Source organism: Osmia lignaria, chromosome 3, assembly GCF_051020975.1.
Source record: "Osmia lignaria lignaria isolate PbOS001 chromosome 3, iyOsmLign1, whole genome shotgun sequence".
Lineage (NCBI taxonomy): Eukaryota > Metazoa > Arthropoda > Insecta > Hymenoptera > Megachilidae > Osmia > Osmia lignaria.
This window is the reverse complement of record NC_135034.1, coordinates 5,746,561-5,762,046: the sequence shown is the minus strand read 5'-3', so window position 1 is coordinate 5,762,046 and position 15,486 is coordinate 5,746,561. Positions and strand designations below refer to the sequence as shown.

The following is a 15,486-nucleotide window of genomic DNA, read 5'->3' as shown; positions in this document are numbered from 1 at the left end:
TGAGCCCCCAAGCGAACCGGAAGCTGAGAGCCAACCGCAGGAGGTACTCTCTTGCTTTCTCTATCTCCCCCTTTCTCTTTCTGTCGCACACGAACCCCGCTCTTCTCCCCGGACTTCCCCTTCTTCGCGTGTACGCGCACGCTTCCGGTGACGCTCATTAACGCCCACCGCCGCATTTGTTATTCCTAATTGCGTACGGTTAATTCGATTTTCACGGATTTATAGCGCTTGATATCCTTTCTTCTTTTGTTCTTGCCTTTGTTCTACCTATGTCAACGTTTAAAATTTCACTGGATTTTCAATCGAGAATGCTATTTTTACATTATAAAGTCTGAACTTCCGTCAGGGAAAATGGAGGATAATAAAGCAAGGGTCGCCGGACGAGAGAGAACCTTCCGGTTAGCTTGGACAGGCGGTCACTTAAGGGGCTTTTCATGCCGGTAATCGAGAAAATTGGTAAAGTGGAGAATGCTCGCCACAGAATTCGAGGTAATTACCGATAGTAGGGCCCGTTAATTTATCGACTAAAATCACAGACCCGTTGGACCGCAAATGGTTTTTTAAACGCGTCGTTTCGCCACCTAACATTTTCCATTCGATACGTTCGTTTCCCTATGTAATCGACGTCTAATGGATTTTCTCCTATTACCTACACTCAAAATGTATTTGTCAGTTCGTAATAAAAAGTGTTTAGAATCTTTCTTGGAAAATGAAGTCGTTCTTGAAAGACAGGAATCGATCGTCGAGGATCGAAACCATGTACAACCTTGCCGATGTTCGACATCGAATCGCCTGGTCGCTCGTTAACGAACGCGTCGTCGGTCGTGTCGATCTTTTAATTTGCTCGTAAATCGTGCCGGATGTGACGCAGTCGTGAAGAGAATGGAACACGGATTCGAGAATCGACCATTAAAAAGAGATTTCGAGACACGGCGTGGCCAGGGGGCAAGTCCGAAGGATCCACGTGAATGGGAATAGTATAATTGGACCCTGACCCGGACAGCTTCTATATAACCACAAGGATTTTCACTAATTTCGCTCAATTTTCGGGGACATTGTTTTTTTTTTCTTCTTCTACCGCCCGCGGCTTCTTTCAGGACCACTTCCAAGATCACCCACACGCGAACACGTGTTTAGAATTTTTTTTTCTTAATGATGAATCACGCTATTCATGAAAAAGGACCGCTTTTCGGTAGCTCTAATTTGTTCACGATCCAAGAGGTGGAAAGAAGAAGATGGTAACAGGAAGCTGGCACCCCTGTGGTGCTCCGTGCCGCGCGGATGTTTGTTTCCATCATTTTAGAGATTCTACGCGAAGAAGATGATTTGGAAAAGCGAAGAAACGCGGCAGATGGTGCCCCGATCGTTCGATTCCCATGAAATTCTGATTATCATTCGAAAGGAGATGGCCATCTTCATACCTTAGTCGACCCCATGGAATCCATAGAATAGGCCGCCAAGATGATCTGTACCAAGTTTTATCCAAATCGATTAATGGGAACATGGTCAAAATGGCGCCCAAAGTTGACCATTTTAACACGGGGCTTTATGGGGAGTGGTCGAAATCGTACCTTCGGCATCCTAGTTTCCGGATATATTAAACTAGACGATAATACCTTTCAAATGAGCCCATGAGCATTAAAATCGTGAAACGGGAACTTGGTTAAAATCTTTGGGCGCCATTTTGACCATGTTCCCATTAATCGATTTGGATAAAACTTGGTACAGATCATCTTGGCGGCCTATTCTATGGATTCCATGGGGTAAAAATTTGCCGGGACAATGGGGGTCGACTAAGATATGGAGATGGCCATCTCCTTTGATTACTTTTCATAAAGATGCTTTGAAGTATTTAAAAACCCTCGACGATCGTAGAGGAAAACGTTTCGCATCGACTAGATTTCCATTTTTTCATCGTTTATCCGCGTGGCCATGTTCGCAGCGGCGTTAATCGATGCCCAGAAAATTAGATTAACGCGTTCGGCCAGCATGGCGCGCATACCGACGAGGAATGTTATAACACTGACTAACGACTTTCGCCGGTGCGTTAAGCGCTCCCATTGTTCTGCCGCGGAAGTTGGCCGGTGAGCCGGAAACGCTCCACTCGGCCGCAGTCATTTTCGCTGTCGTGAATGACAGAGCGTGTTCGTTAACACCAATTACCATGCGAGCCGCCCGCCTCTCCTATTATATTGAATTATCGGGGAAAACTCGAGCGAAAGTGAATCTGCAAAATTTCGTCGGACCAGTTTACACGAATCATCGTGTACACGAAACGTTTCGATCTGCATCGCTCGAAACGAGCATGGAATTCCATTACGATTTTCCGTTGATCGTTTACGATTGTTTTGTCTCTTCCCGTGCAACAGCAGACGTCAAAGCGTTGATAAAATAAAATGTCGAATATTCTCATTGTCGCGGGTTGCGATACGTCGATCGATTTAAGCATCGACCGAGCGATCATTACCGTTTCCAAGAGTCATCGCGAATCCTTTTAACTTTTACCGTCGTTAGTTCTGTTCGCCGATCACGCATCGGTGGAACACCAATGAGAGGCATTAGACCGATGGAAAGGCAGGCAGGAGATCGAGGAAGTTGCGGTTACGGCTTGTGGTGGCGTGTTTTCGCGGCCGAACGGCCACGCGAGCAACGAATAATGAAAAATATATACGGCCAGAGTTGGCTTGGCTGACATCGATGACAGACAACTGGTAGCGCAAACGGAGGCGAAAGAGAAAGAGCCGGATGAAAGAGAAAAAGGAAAGAACGGAGAACACGTCACGACAGAAGTCAAGCATCCCCGAATGAATCGTCAATTTCCTCGAGCGAACCTTTACTCCTACAGAAAATGAACCATATGCCGTTCGTTTATCATTTACCTATGATCCCAGTCCAATGGCGGTTCTTTACGTGCAGCCTAATTGTTAGTTAATTATCCGTCCGTCGGCCATGTTGCGGTTTATACGCATTGCCGAGTCAATTATTACGAGGCAAGCGAGCGTGGCTCAGCCTCGATGGTACATCTAAACGATCGTTAGCTTTCTTTCGTCTTTCATTTTATTCGGGATATCCATGAAATTCCTGGCGCGAGTATCGATTCGAAACAAATTAGGATAACGCAGAGAATAAATGGACCGCGAATGGTTAATATTTCATCGAACGTTTACCTGGGTGGGATTTTATCGTGGTTGCCAACGAAAACGTACGAGCGGTGTTTAATAAAAATGACGATAATATGAGCATCCCGTGTCGCGGTAATGAGACCCGTGGATCGACTATCTTCTTCGGTCCGTGTCCCCGATAACCAGCCTGCATCAATCATCCCCCTCTCCCGTCTTCATCTTTCCCCCTCCTCCTTAGACGAACAACCGCCCTCATCGTCACCTGGTAATAAAGACGAAACTTTACGGTATCCCGGCGTAGACTTGTGTCCCTCTTGTTCTAGCTGATCCCGAAAGAAGTCTCGACGAACGAGCCAAGACTCGTTCCTGACCGTGCATGAATTCGGAACGATAAAAGAAGAAGGTGATTGCGTAATCGTAGATTGGCGCGGTCAGGAAAGAAATCACGAGGCAAAGGGTTAAGTGTCTGGCGTTAAGCGTATCCTCGAGCAGATGGAATTTCCTTTCGTCCTCGAGGCGATGGAAATCAATAAACCGAACGAAGGTAATCGCAGTGATTACAAACGGCGACAAGGTGACACGTAATAATGATAATAACAGAAAGAGACGGGACGGTTAGATTCAATTACCAGGGGAGATTCGAGACAAGAACTCGCGTTTTCTCGCAGTTAGAGGTGCGCACTCGACACTTCTCTCGATATTCCTTCCAAGTCTTTCGACACATTTTTTCAGATATTCTTTCATTCCCAATGATATTCGAAGCGATTATTAGCCATTATTTACGTAATGCGATATTAGAAGGCTGACAATCAACGCTTCGACGAATCGAGACGTCGAATCCGCTTCGCGAGTCGTTTCGAACGCAAGAGTGCTCTTATTTCCAACGTTTCTCGTCACGCGCCTGCCTCGCGTTACAAAACACTCGCTAACGTCTCGAGATCTCTTCGGAATCTGTTTGCACGATTTTTTTTTTTTTTTTTTTGCATAAAATCGAAACCGGGTGTAACATTAGACTAGGTATAGCTCAGATCTAGCACAGCACCGAATGCTGCGTTAGAAAAATAAGGAACAAGTTCACAAAGGTGAACCTGGACACATAACATACGAGCAATACCAGAGATTCGAAAGTCAAAAGGTACGACACCTGTGCACCTTACAATCTAAACGTATCTGATACAACGCGTCGATAAATTACTAGGTAATTTATGTGGCAGTTTTTGCTCACGTGTCGGTTGTGTGTCATTCCGTTGAAACGATGAAATTCAGCAGATTGCGGAGCAAATTTGGTACGAAGGCGTTGAACGATAAATCGTCAGTGAGATGTTTCAGTGCGAGCTCTTATATAAATGGGAACGATTTAGTCTCTAGCGGTCCTCGCCGGCAGATATCTTAATTTCGTGTACATTTACCTGGTCGAAGAAAGGGCGATCCGAGGTGGAAAGCACGCGTATACTACTTTATCTGGCTACGTGGTCTTGTAGCTAATTTATAAGGCGAGTTAACGGGCCGATAGGAGGACCTGTTCACAAATTAAACGTCTCCATTCACCGGTATACCTGTCTTCTACAGACAAAAAAAGAACAAGCGGACAATGTTGAAACGAATTTTTATTCTTTTATATACCTATACCTTTTTTTTATGTCTCGTTGAGAAAACCTCAATTTTGAAAACGTTTCTTTTTGAAACACTCTGTATCGTGTTATTCGTATACACCTTAAAGTTGCAGCATGACGTGGTTCGAATACTTTGCTGAGACTGTGTTAGGAATCTGATAATAAGTTGGTTGTAGTTTGAAGGTATCCATACGGGACACACCTTTCGAGCGGTGTCTCGCGTGCGTGTCGCGCGAAACGCATTATCATCGCGACAGACTTTCGTAATCTCCGCGGGCACCGTTTATACTTTATAACGTACCGTACGTCGTAGCATCGTTTACCCTCATGACAAATGGTGATCGTGCTTTTGTTCGTTCCTCGTCCTTTTATCTGCCACCTTTCCTACCTCCTTATCCGCCTGTCGCCTGCTGTAATATTATTTCTCAGCCTCCTACGATTGCCTTTCGAAAACCATCGACGACGCGTTTTCTCAAAGAAACCAGAAGAGATTTTCATAAGATTCTTTGGAGTTTTTCTGATCTAAGATTCGTCCAGCTGGAGAAATCGAATATTTACGCCTGGCTTATCATATTTTTTTCTCTCTACCTTTTCGAACCGCGTTATTCCGGAGTTAGATGCTGCAAGCGGCCTTTCGGAATCGGAAAATCGCGTAACTGACGAGTATTTCGTTTTCACCTGGTAATCCGCGTTTGATCCGCTCGTAAATCGACCAGTAAGAAGATCAGAGCGATGAAACAGAGTTACGATGCTTTTCGGAAAGAACGAATCGTGTCCGTTCCAGAGTGGTTCGTAAACCTTGGATTCTCCGTTTACCGGTGTCCATCATTTTTGTAAATTCACGACGGAAATTCTTGGCGAAAGTTAATTTTGAAATTGTCAATTCATCCGGCGACTAGCGTTGTAACGTAGAACGCGTAGAGATTCCAATATTCGTCGGTCGATCTCCGTTGGACGAGCATCGAATCGAATTAGTATTCGGATATCCAGACAATCTCGGTTCTAGACTATGCATAGAAACCACATCCACCGGTTGGCGAGCACCGTGTACTGCGGCGTCGTATTTGTACGGGTGTCCAGTTCAATATCGGCCAGTCACGCGAAATCAAACCACCGTAACTAGGAAAGCATACAGACACATATACTGCACGGCATACCACCTGCCCGGTAATAACAACGATAACATACGACTGAAATGTTATTAATTTTAATGTCACGCCCGAACGAATCGTCCCGAAGCGAGCGTACATGCTCGCCGTTCCCCAACACTTTGTTCTTTCAGGCACATCAGGGGAATCAATTTTCGTAAATCTAAATCACGACCGACCGGGGATAATTCATGACACTTTTCACACCAGTTGAATCAATCGAAAAAGCTGCAACTTTATGGCCCCCGTTCCCTTCTTTCATATTAATCCCCCCCCCGTTTCCTGTCTTCCTTTTATTATTCCCCGATCGTTTTCTTCTTGTTCGCGATCGCGGTAATGACACCCGGCCGCGATGCAATCGATGCAATTACGATTTTCTGCACTCTTCTCCCATTTGCTTCTTCGATCGAAATGATAGGTCGACTGATGAGCGTGGTGAAAATTGGGTAATTCGAAAATTCACGGTGCAATTTGCCAGCCGACTGGCAGAAACGTTTTAACCTATCTCGGTAGGTAGAAATAATTCTTCCGTTCGTTCTAATCATTAAATTATCCAGCCCATCTACGAATATTCTCTCCGGTACCTTTTAATACTTAAATGATTGCCGGCCTTCGATCGATAAAACAACACGTTGGAGAGAGAAATTCTTCTGATCGAAAATTTCGAGGAAGCAACGCGGTGGTGTGTTCGTAAGCGTGAAGAGGGCTGTTTTGAGGAAGTACCCGAAACAAGCTGACAGGAAGACGTTTTTAGTGGTCAGCAACAAATTTCGGACGATTAAAGAGTCGTAAAGCGAACGCGGTCGAGTTAAACACGGATATCCTCTTAAAGGAGGATATCCTTCGGGCTTCAGCGTGGATCTAAATAGAGCCATGATTAGGTAAGATTAAGGCGAGGCCCTGGTACCAGCGAATACCCGTTCCCTGTTAAGATAACGCGAGTGCCTCGTACTAATCGTGTCCCTTCCTCCCGAAGATAGAGCGTTTTAGGTCCGCACCTCGTGCTCGTCGACCCCTCCAACAAAAAGAAACACCATCGGAAAATAAAAGTCTCGAGACATCGTTCGGTAAAAGGATCGATTTACACGAACCGATTTCAACCCTTCTCTTTGTATCCACAGATTGACTAAATTTTTGTCAAACTTTTTGTCAAAAATCTTCAGCAATGATTCCAACTATTGGATAACGTTACCGACAAATAATTTCTTTCCCGCTTTTTCCATCGCTCTTTCGCGTAACCGAACCAGCATATACATGTATTTGTTTGCCCCGGTGTTTCTTGGTCGCGATCCGAATTAACTCGCTCCGTGGACCGTAATATGTATCGTAATTACTGCAACTATGTAACGCGCAAAGCAGATAAGGGACCCCTTTCGCAGTGCCATCGCTTACAAAACGCGAGCACCCCCTTTAATGAAGATACCTTTACCAGATAATTATGATTCATATAGGTATATATAATCGCGTGCGATATCAGATGAACGCGGTAAGCTTGGAAATCGTGCGTTCAAACTAAGCGTATGCGAATTCAGAAGTAAAACGCTTCCCGAGGCTGATTCGACGCCGATCGAGGCCGATAAGCCAATACCAAGATGTTTCTACGGCAAACTGGATACAACCGCAGGATCGTCGGGTTAATTACGTTGAATCTAACGTTATTAATCAACAGTAGTGGTTACGCTAGTGCGGTTTCGAAGAAAATTGCAATAATACTAATGATTGCGGATGAATAAGGTAACCGAGGTCTGCCTTTCGCGAAGGAGGAAGTGATCTAAGCGAAATTACAAAATAGAATCAAAGTGTTTAAAAAGAATATCCTATGAACGTTCGAATCGCATGCAACATGGTGTGGAAGAAAAAAATTTGCTTTAATTAAAAGCCCGCGGTTATTAATTAACATACAAGAAAGAAGGAAACGAAGGTCCAACCACGACAAACAAACGAGCCAGGCTACACTTGAAACTATAATATCAGCTTAATCGTTCAGTTGCTTATGCTTTCAAGGCTTCTCAACGTAGAATGGTAATACGTCGATTCAATTAAGCCGCACACCACGCGTGAATGTTTCAAACGGACTAATTAACAGCCACTGCTACTGGGAGGAGTCTAAGCTGCACGCATCCCCTTTCCGTTTGTAAAACCGTGTGGAAAGTGCAATTGCGGACAACGATACAGCGTGGAGGATCGCTCGAGGGATAAATGAGAAACACCGAGAGAAATAATGGAGACAACGAGAAGGGAGGAAACTCGTAGCGAAAGTTAGAAGGGCTACGAACATAATTAGACGTTGTACCTTCTTCGTCGCTGCGATAAGACACGGTCATTATTTCGGTGTTTAGATAGTCGAGCGGATGGACGTTGCCCACGGGATCGGACGACACGGACGGTACTCGAAAATCTGCCGAGAAATCTTGAGACATTCGGTATGTCGCGTTTAACCCTTTAAACGTTTGCGCCGTCGTCAGAGACGCAACGTAACTCACGGAAGTGTCATTTTGTTTAATTGAAAAACAAAAATTGCTGCGGCAATTTTGGAGACAGCCTGTGTTACAAGGATTTCTATACCATCGGTTCTCCCATTATCCCCCTGCTTCTCCCCGGTTGTATCTTCGTGGAATCCAAGCGAATCGATCGCGTTACGAATGATACCAATTTTCTCTTCTTCATCCTCTTCGACCCCTTCTTTCTCTGTCATTTGCTTCGAGTCCTAAGCAGCCAGTTTCGTTTTATTGCATCGAGCACACACAGGCTTGGGAGCAGCTTTGATTCCCATGCGAGATATAGAGGCGGCACGGAGGTTATTATAAAAATTAAACGACGTTCATGCGATTGATTATCGAAATTACATATCATCGGAACTCGGGATTTTCTGCAGGAACGATCGACGACAACGGGATACGAGGAATAAGATGAAAAGAAAAAGAAAAAGAAAAAGGGTGGATGAGAAAGGGAGACTCTCGATGGTAATTGTACGCGGGGTCCACACCGAACAGCTCGTGTTGATCGCCCGGCCTCGAGAGGACTTAATAAGTCGTTTTCGAGAGATAATCCGCGGCGGGTGTGTCATTTCATTTCTTGTAATTTTCGTGTTGGTCGCGCGGCGGAATGCCGCGTATCAAACGCATCATCATCTCTAATTCTATCGTCTCCTATACCTTGCTTCGTACAGTTTCCCACAGTAGTTTCTCTGAGATTGAACGCAGGAAATAGCGTGAAATTCTCTGCTTCGATCCAGTTGTTAGAAAAAACAAATTGACGCCGATATCGTTTAAAGGGTTAATCGAGTCCCTTGTCGCGGGATCTCTATCGAACCTCCGCACGAGTTCACGATCGATAAGACTGAATATCGTGGTAGGAACGAGATCTTGGAATTCGACGATTCGTTCTGTTCCGTTGTTGCATCGGGTCAATTAAGGATTCGTAGCCGTGTGATTCCGTGGCCTTCCAAAGCGGGACCGAATCGCTTGGCGCCAGGTAACAGTCCTCGGAATCGTCCCACGCAAGGGACACGAGGGACCCGTCTGGAATCGTCGTTCCGAAACAGGTACACGACGAACTAATTTCGTGGTGCAACAGTGGCCACGGTTTCTTCTTCTCCCTGACCTCCCCCGCTTCTCCTTTTCCAGAACCGCTTCTTCTTCGTTCTCCTCGAGTGAATGAAAGACACCCCGGGGGCACGAGCGATGCTTCGATCCAGCGGAGAAACCACCGGTCCATTCAGCGACGAAAGAGAGAAAAAAAAGGAACAGGTGGACCGCTGAAAGGACCGGTCGAAATCTCTGAATGAGTGTAATCTCGTGACTCGAGGGGAAAAACGAGCCTCCTAGATCGTTTCAGGGACTCTCGAGCTTTTTGCCTCTTCGACTTGAATCTTTCTAGACGACGGAAATCAAGATCAACGCGTTAGAGGATGCGTCGAGTCGGTATTTGAAAATCGAACGAAAGAATCCTAAAGCGTTAAACGAAATACGCTTGTGGATTCATTCGTGCATCCCTAGCGGTCCCACCGTCAAAGGGTTAAGTCGCCTGCAAAGAGGACACCAAAGTGGATACAGGGACAATTCCTCGGCAACGATGATCCCTAATTGCTCGCCGGTAACACGAGCAAATTGTTATATGCTATCCACGCGCGTTCCTCCATCGTAGCAACATCCATTACCGTCCTCTTCGTAATAACATGTCGTCCGAAGGAGGATGGATCGTGGCCAGTCGGATAAAGCAACGGCTTTCGGCCACGGTTTGCCCGCTACAAAATAAGAACACGGAGTCTAGAACGATACGGAGAAGGGTTCGAGGGAGAGATAAAGCAACCGAGCTTTCTGCTCGACCCGTTCCAACGCGAACATATACCGAGGAGAAGAAGAAGAAGAAGAAGAAGAAGAAGAAGAAGAAGACTACTATGGGGAAGAAAGTGGGGAACGATTCAAATTAAATGCCGTTGAAACAAAAAATGATCGAGTAATGACAGCGCCTGGACTTGGACGGTGGCTCTCTGGGTATCTTTGAACATACGGATGGAGAAGGGAGAACGTGTGATTACCCATCGACCAATAGCGGTGCTCAGAGCGGCCATCATGGTCCAAGGAAGACGTGCAATCACGCGGTTCTCCAGCATCTTCCTCTTCGTCTCCTGCAGGCACGCGTGAAACCTCCTTCTGATATTTCCTCACCAACTCGAATGCTACTCGAATCATCCGGAAATACCGTATTGAGCTTTTCGATCTTAGATCGTTCGGAAAATTGTAGTATTCCACCGAGCAGCTGAGATTCTGTTCGAACGAGTCTTGAAATGTGGTTAAGGGAGTATCTTATCAACCTCTTGGTTATTTCTCAATGCAAGAAATGGTCACGAACGAGTTAGGAAACATCCTGAACAATACAATTTTACTAACTCCTTTTTTATGCACACACCGTTTCACAAGAATAATTGTATTCCGAAAGGTAGACGACGTTTTGGCAAGGTGTAACACAGTTGCGTAAAAGTAAAACTAGATAATGGCCGCTTTCACGTACCGTAGCCTCGCAGGTTGCTTCGATGAATGTATGTAATTTAACAAGTATAAGCGTTATCCGACAACCATCATTGACGAGCAGTCAGCCCTATAACGTTAATTATTTTCACGGTTTTCAAGCCGTATTTTAGATGCTATTCGAGGTTGTTTGATAATTACCCTCGCTTGCGGAACGCTTGTTTCCATCGATTTCGAGAGCATCGATACATTTCGTGGCGTTTATCCGATGTTAGCGTTATTTTATTATCAGCGATATGGAATTAAAAATTATTACCGGTTGATCCGACTGTCTATGCTCGCTATTTTTTTTCCGCTATCCACGAATAATCGCCGACGATTTCACTCGGCGCTCGTGTGAAACGCGGATAATGACGAGCAACGTCGAACGCAGGATAGCCGGCGCTTAATAACTCGTTAATTATCGTTTTAGGAAATCCGCGTACACGCGCTCGCTCGCGCGCTCACATCGTCGAGCCTTCCAATTACTTTACGTAACTCCCGCGCGTTCATTTCTCCGCTCTGGTCGCGGTAATTGGTTTAATTGCGTTTCGCAAACGAGAAAAAAAAAAAAAAAAGAGGAAACCGACGGAGATTAGAAAGAGCTGGCGGAACAACGCGAAGGGACTTTTATTGTTGGGTGTCTTCGGTTAAGAAGACACCCGGGAAGAAGAAAAAGTTTGCACGGATGCGTCTACTGTTCCGCGTACAACATAGTAACGTTTCCTTAACAAGGATATTTAGATCCAATGATTCTGAAAGGCGAATTTTTAAACGTTGAAATAAACGTTTCGATTTTCAATGAAAAATGAAGTTCAGTTCTTAGGATAAACTTTCACCTCCACGGTGTTTGATTTCTCCTCGATTAGAAAGGAAACTGTTATCGTTAATTACCGGTGAAAAAGTGTAAGAATGGTAAAGCGTTTTTGAAAGGTTACAAAACGAACGCTCAACGCTGAGTTTTCTTTCAAGAAGAAACGCTCGAGTTCCTCGAAACGAAGAAACGAAGAAACGAACGAGAACGCGTAACCCTGGCGGCGATTAAGAACGTCGCTTTTGATCGCGATTCGTCGACCTCCTTCCTTTTAGTATCACGCGATTTCTACACAATACTCCTACAAAACTTCGTCATATTTCAGTCAATGTACGTGTATATTTCTTTTTCTTCTCTTTTCGGTGGACGGTGAAACGCATTCGCCACTTCCTGCGAGATGTTATCGCGATCGAGCTTTAGGTAATCATTAAGTCAGTCCTTGAAGGAATTTTCTGTCCCCGTAAAGGCGATGTCGTCGATGTAATCGTTCCAATCGAGCCTCGACAACTTGTATCAACCAGAATAACGTAATTGCTTCGAGGAATTCTGCCTGATGATCCAACGAAATTTCCTACTTCCAAACGTTAAACTTTCCCTGTGAAAAACGCTTCCATAGCTATCCTTATCATCGATGATACCAAACGCGATCGAGAGGATTTAGAAGTACGAACAATTGATTTTGTACAACGAGGAAACGGTATATTTGCAGCTATTCATAGCCTGGATGGAAAGTTGCAACGATTAGAAATTCAAAAAAGAGAAGAAGAAGAAGTAACAGAAGTTTCTGTGAGAATTCACTAATTGGCAACGATTCGCGATTAGAGAAATCCCTTGGCCTGGTTCGAAGCAAAAGCACATCAACGTCGGCGTGTGCACATAACGGGCACGCGGTTGCATTGTTTCTTTTCATAACTCATCCAACGTATCCATATTCATGGGGAGGGAAGGCCAAAGGAGGAAGGCGGAATGAGCAAGAAAATGAAACAACGAATTAGCAACACCATCCTCGCTACGTGGTACGCTGCCCCGTATGCCTGTGTACGTATGTATAAATATTAATCCCGCGATAAAATCGCTCGTATTTAGCAACAAAATCGCAAAAGCAAACGCGAAAAAGTTTTTCACGACTGCCGTAGCACATAATGAAGTACAGCCGCTTCCTGACATCAGGCTAATTCACCGCCATTACGGTGATTTATATTATATGAAATTGCTTCGGCGTTACACGTCGACGTCGTGAATTCAATTCGCTATCGCGAATCCAACAAACCATGAACGCACGAACCTTCGATAATCAGCCGGATTTTGTTGCTGAATTATATATGCCTGGCTATGTGCGTGTATCAGCACATTTCGAAACAGCATCGTTCAATTAAAATTTCTACTGTTTTGTTGGGAACAACAACTTCCGGACGAAACGATCCTACCTTTTGTTCTCATTGATCCTTATCAACTGTTTTCCCCTAGTTTAGGGAATTTACATTATCTTTATTGCAACGTATCGTAATTATGATGTAAATGCGAGCCTAAAGAGAGCGGAATTTCTTTTTTTTTTTTCTTCTTCTTTTTCTTTTCGCATCAAACCACTGATTTTCGAGCGGTCGAAATAAGAGGCGGAAAGCGCAAAGTGAGAAGGAGGAAAGCGGAAGTTGGAAGTCGTCTCGAGCGATGGACGTACAATGCCGCGACGAAGGAAGTAATTCGCCGAGGACTTAGCCCGTGGCGTTGCGTTCTTCAGAGACGGACTTTGCTACCGCGCGTACCAGCATTGTCTTGACAACTTAGCGGTTATTTTACACGCTGTTAGCTCGGTAAGCTAGCCACGAGTTTACCGCTGTTTCTATGCTAATGAGCCACTCCGAGACGAACCAAGCTGAAACGCGCGGCCAGCCAAGAAACGGCGAGCAAACTCGCGCGAGTACTCTTAGTTCCTCTTCTCTCTCTCTCTCTTTTTCTCTCTCCCTAGTTACCAGCCGCTCGAGTTAATACAGAAACTCTGCTACCAAGTTCGCTCAAAGGGGTGATAGTTTTGGAGATGTATGCGAGTAATTTCGTCTCGTCGACCTGGACTTGCCTTTACCTCCTCCGCTGTCTCGCGTAAATTCCGTTAAAGGCGGAATTTAACGACCAACCCTGCAGACACTTTCGCGATCGAAATACTGAAAGAGGGAGTAAAAGTTTCATTCACGTCGACTTGCCTTCGCACCTGCCGTAGATTCAAAGGATTCGGTATAGATAAGGGGCACGCGCGAATTTGTTTGCCAAGCACTTACAACAGATCAAGTTTAGTTACTCGAGATTACCTGGATTTTCCATACGAGTACCTGTATCGCATATCTCTATAAGGTTCGCATTCCCACGGTTGCAAAGACACCTTTAATTGCTACGATAGTACAGTGGGTGACCGAATTACTAGAGCCGCTTGCAATTATTCAATGTAAAAATCTTAAAATTATGGCTCTAATTGCTAAAATTGTCGCTGAATCCTCACCCCTTTCGTTTTAATTTCTACTTTTACACCAACTCTCGACGTACGGTTTCTGAATTGATAAAAAAACCATATTGATATTTTGCAACAAGCAGAGCTCTAATCTCGCTAGAGTGTTTGCTCTTGCGTTAGATATCCTAGACTGGTGGATTCCGGTGGAGCTGCGGGATTTCAAGGCGGTCCGTAAGTCGATTCCGTGGCATTGACTCGCACGACCCCGAGCATTACCGTAATGGTTGTAACCGCCTTAAAAAGCAGTCTCGGGCGCCATCGACTAGCGCAACATGCAAATTGCCGGTTACCCGATCCGGCATGGAATCCGAGGATTGCTCGATTGGCCGGCTACTCGTGCTACACACACCGCGCGTTTCGCCGTTCGCTACCGTTGGCCCGAGGAAATGGGAAAAGTTACACGGCCGATCCGTGAAACCGTAGGAAATTGTACGATCGATCTACACCAGGAAACGATGCTACGTTTCGTGGAACACAGCCTGCTGGTTACCTCTCACAAGATTACATTCCGCCGGCAGGATCTGCATTCGTCCGATAACGATCGACGCGTTAGAAAACACGAACGAAGCGTCGTTGAGGATCGACAAACGGATAGTTGTGCAGGAGGAGGATAAAAAAGAATTGAGATCTCGTGGAAGATCCATCTCTTGCCTCACGATTCGATGGTTAAACAGTGAAATGAAACGGAAAGAAGGGAAGAGAGTAACGAGCCGGTGAAAAATCCGTATCGACGAGACGGGACGGGCAACAAATAATCTTGACATTGCCCTCTCGTCGTTCCCTTTCTTTGTTTCGAAAATTTCCCGAACGATGGATGCCCGTAAAAGTGTTTCATCGGCGAGTGCTAGCACCGGACGTGCGTGTTCCGCGTCCCCGCGGGATCAATGGATTCGCGGCCACGGAACAAAGGGCCGGGCAAGGCGAAAGGGGAGCGAAGAATAGAGAGAGTGGAAGAGAGGAACGAGCGAGAGGCGAAGGGTGGCGATAGAGAGGCCGAAAAACGAGAGTTAGATCCACGGTGGTGATATAGCTGGTGGTCTGCGCCTGTGGCCGGTCGGTCAGGCAGCCATGAAAAATAACGAAAATTTAGTCGAGGGCCGGGCGCAAAGCGATTAAGTCCATTATACAGTTTTATCAGCATGAGAAAGATCTAATAGCTGCCCTGGACTGGCCCCCTGGCTCGTTCAGCCCTCTCGCCCGCTAATTCTCGCCACCGTCGCCTCGCGTGTATACCGCGCAAACGAACAAACCCCTCGATGTGTCATACGCGCCACTTGCGC

The 15,486-nt window shown here is 45.5% G+C and overlaps 1 protein-coding gene across 3 annotated transcripts in view; it reads right to left on the bottom strand.

Moving 5' to 3' along the window:
• Positions 1-15,486, bottom strand: part of LOC117605242 (phosrestin-2) — a 117,059-nt gene that overhangs the window by 46,073 nt on the left and 55,500 nt on the right. The gene's annotated exons all lie outside the window — the stretch shown is intronic.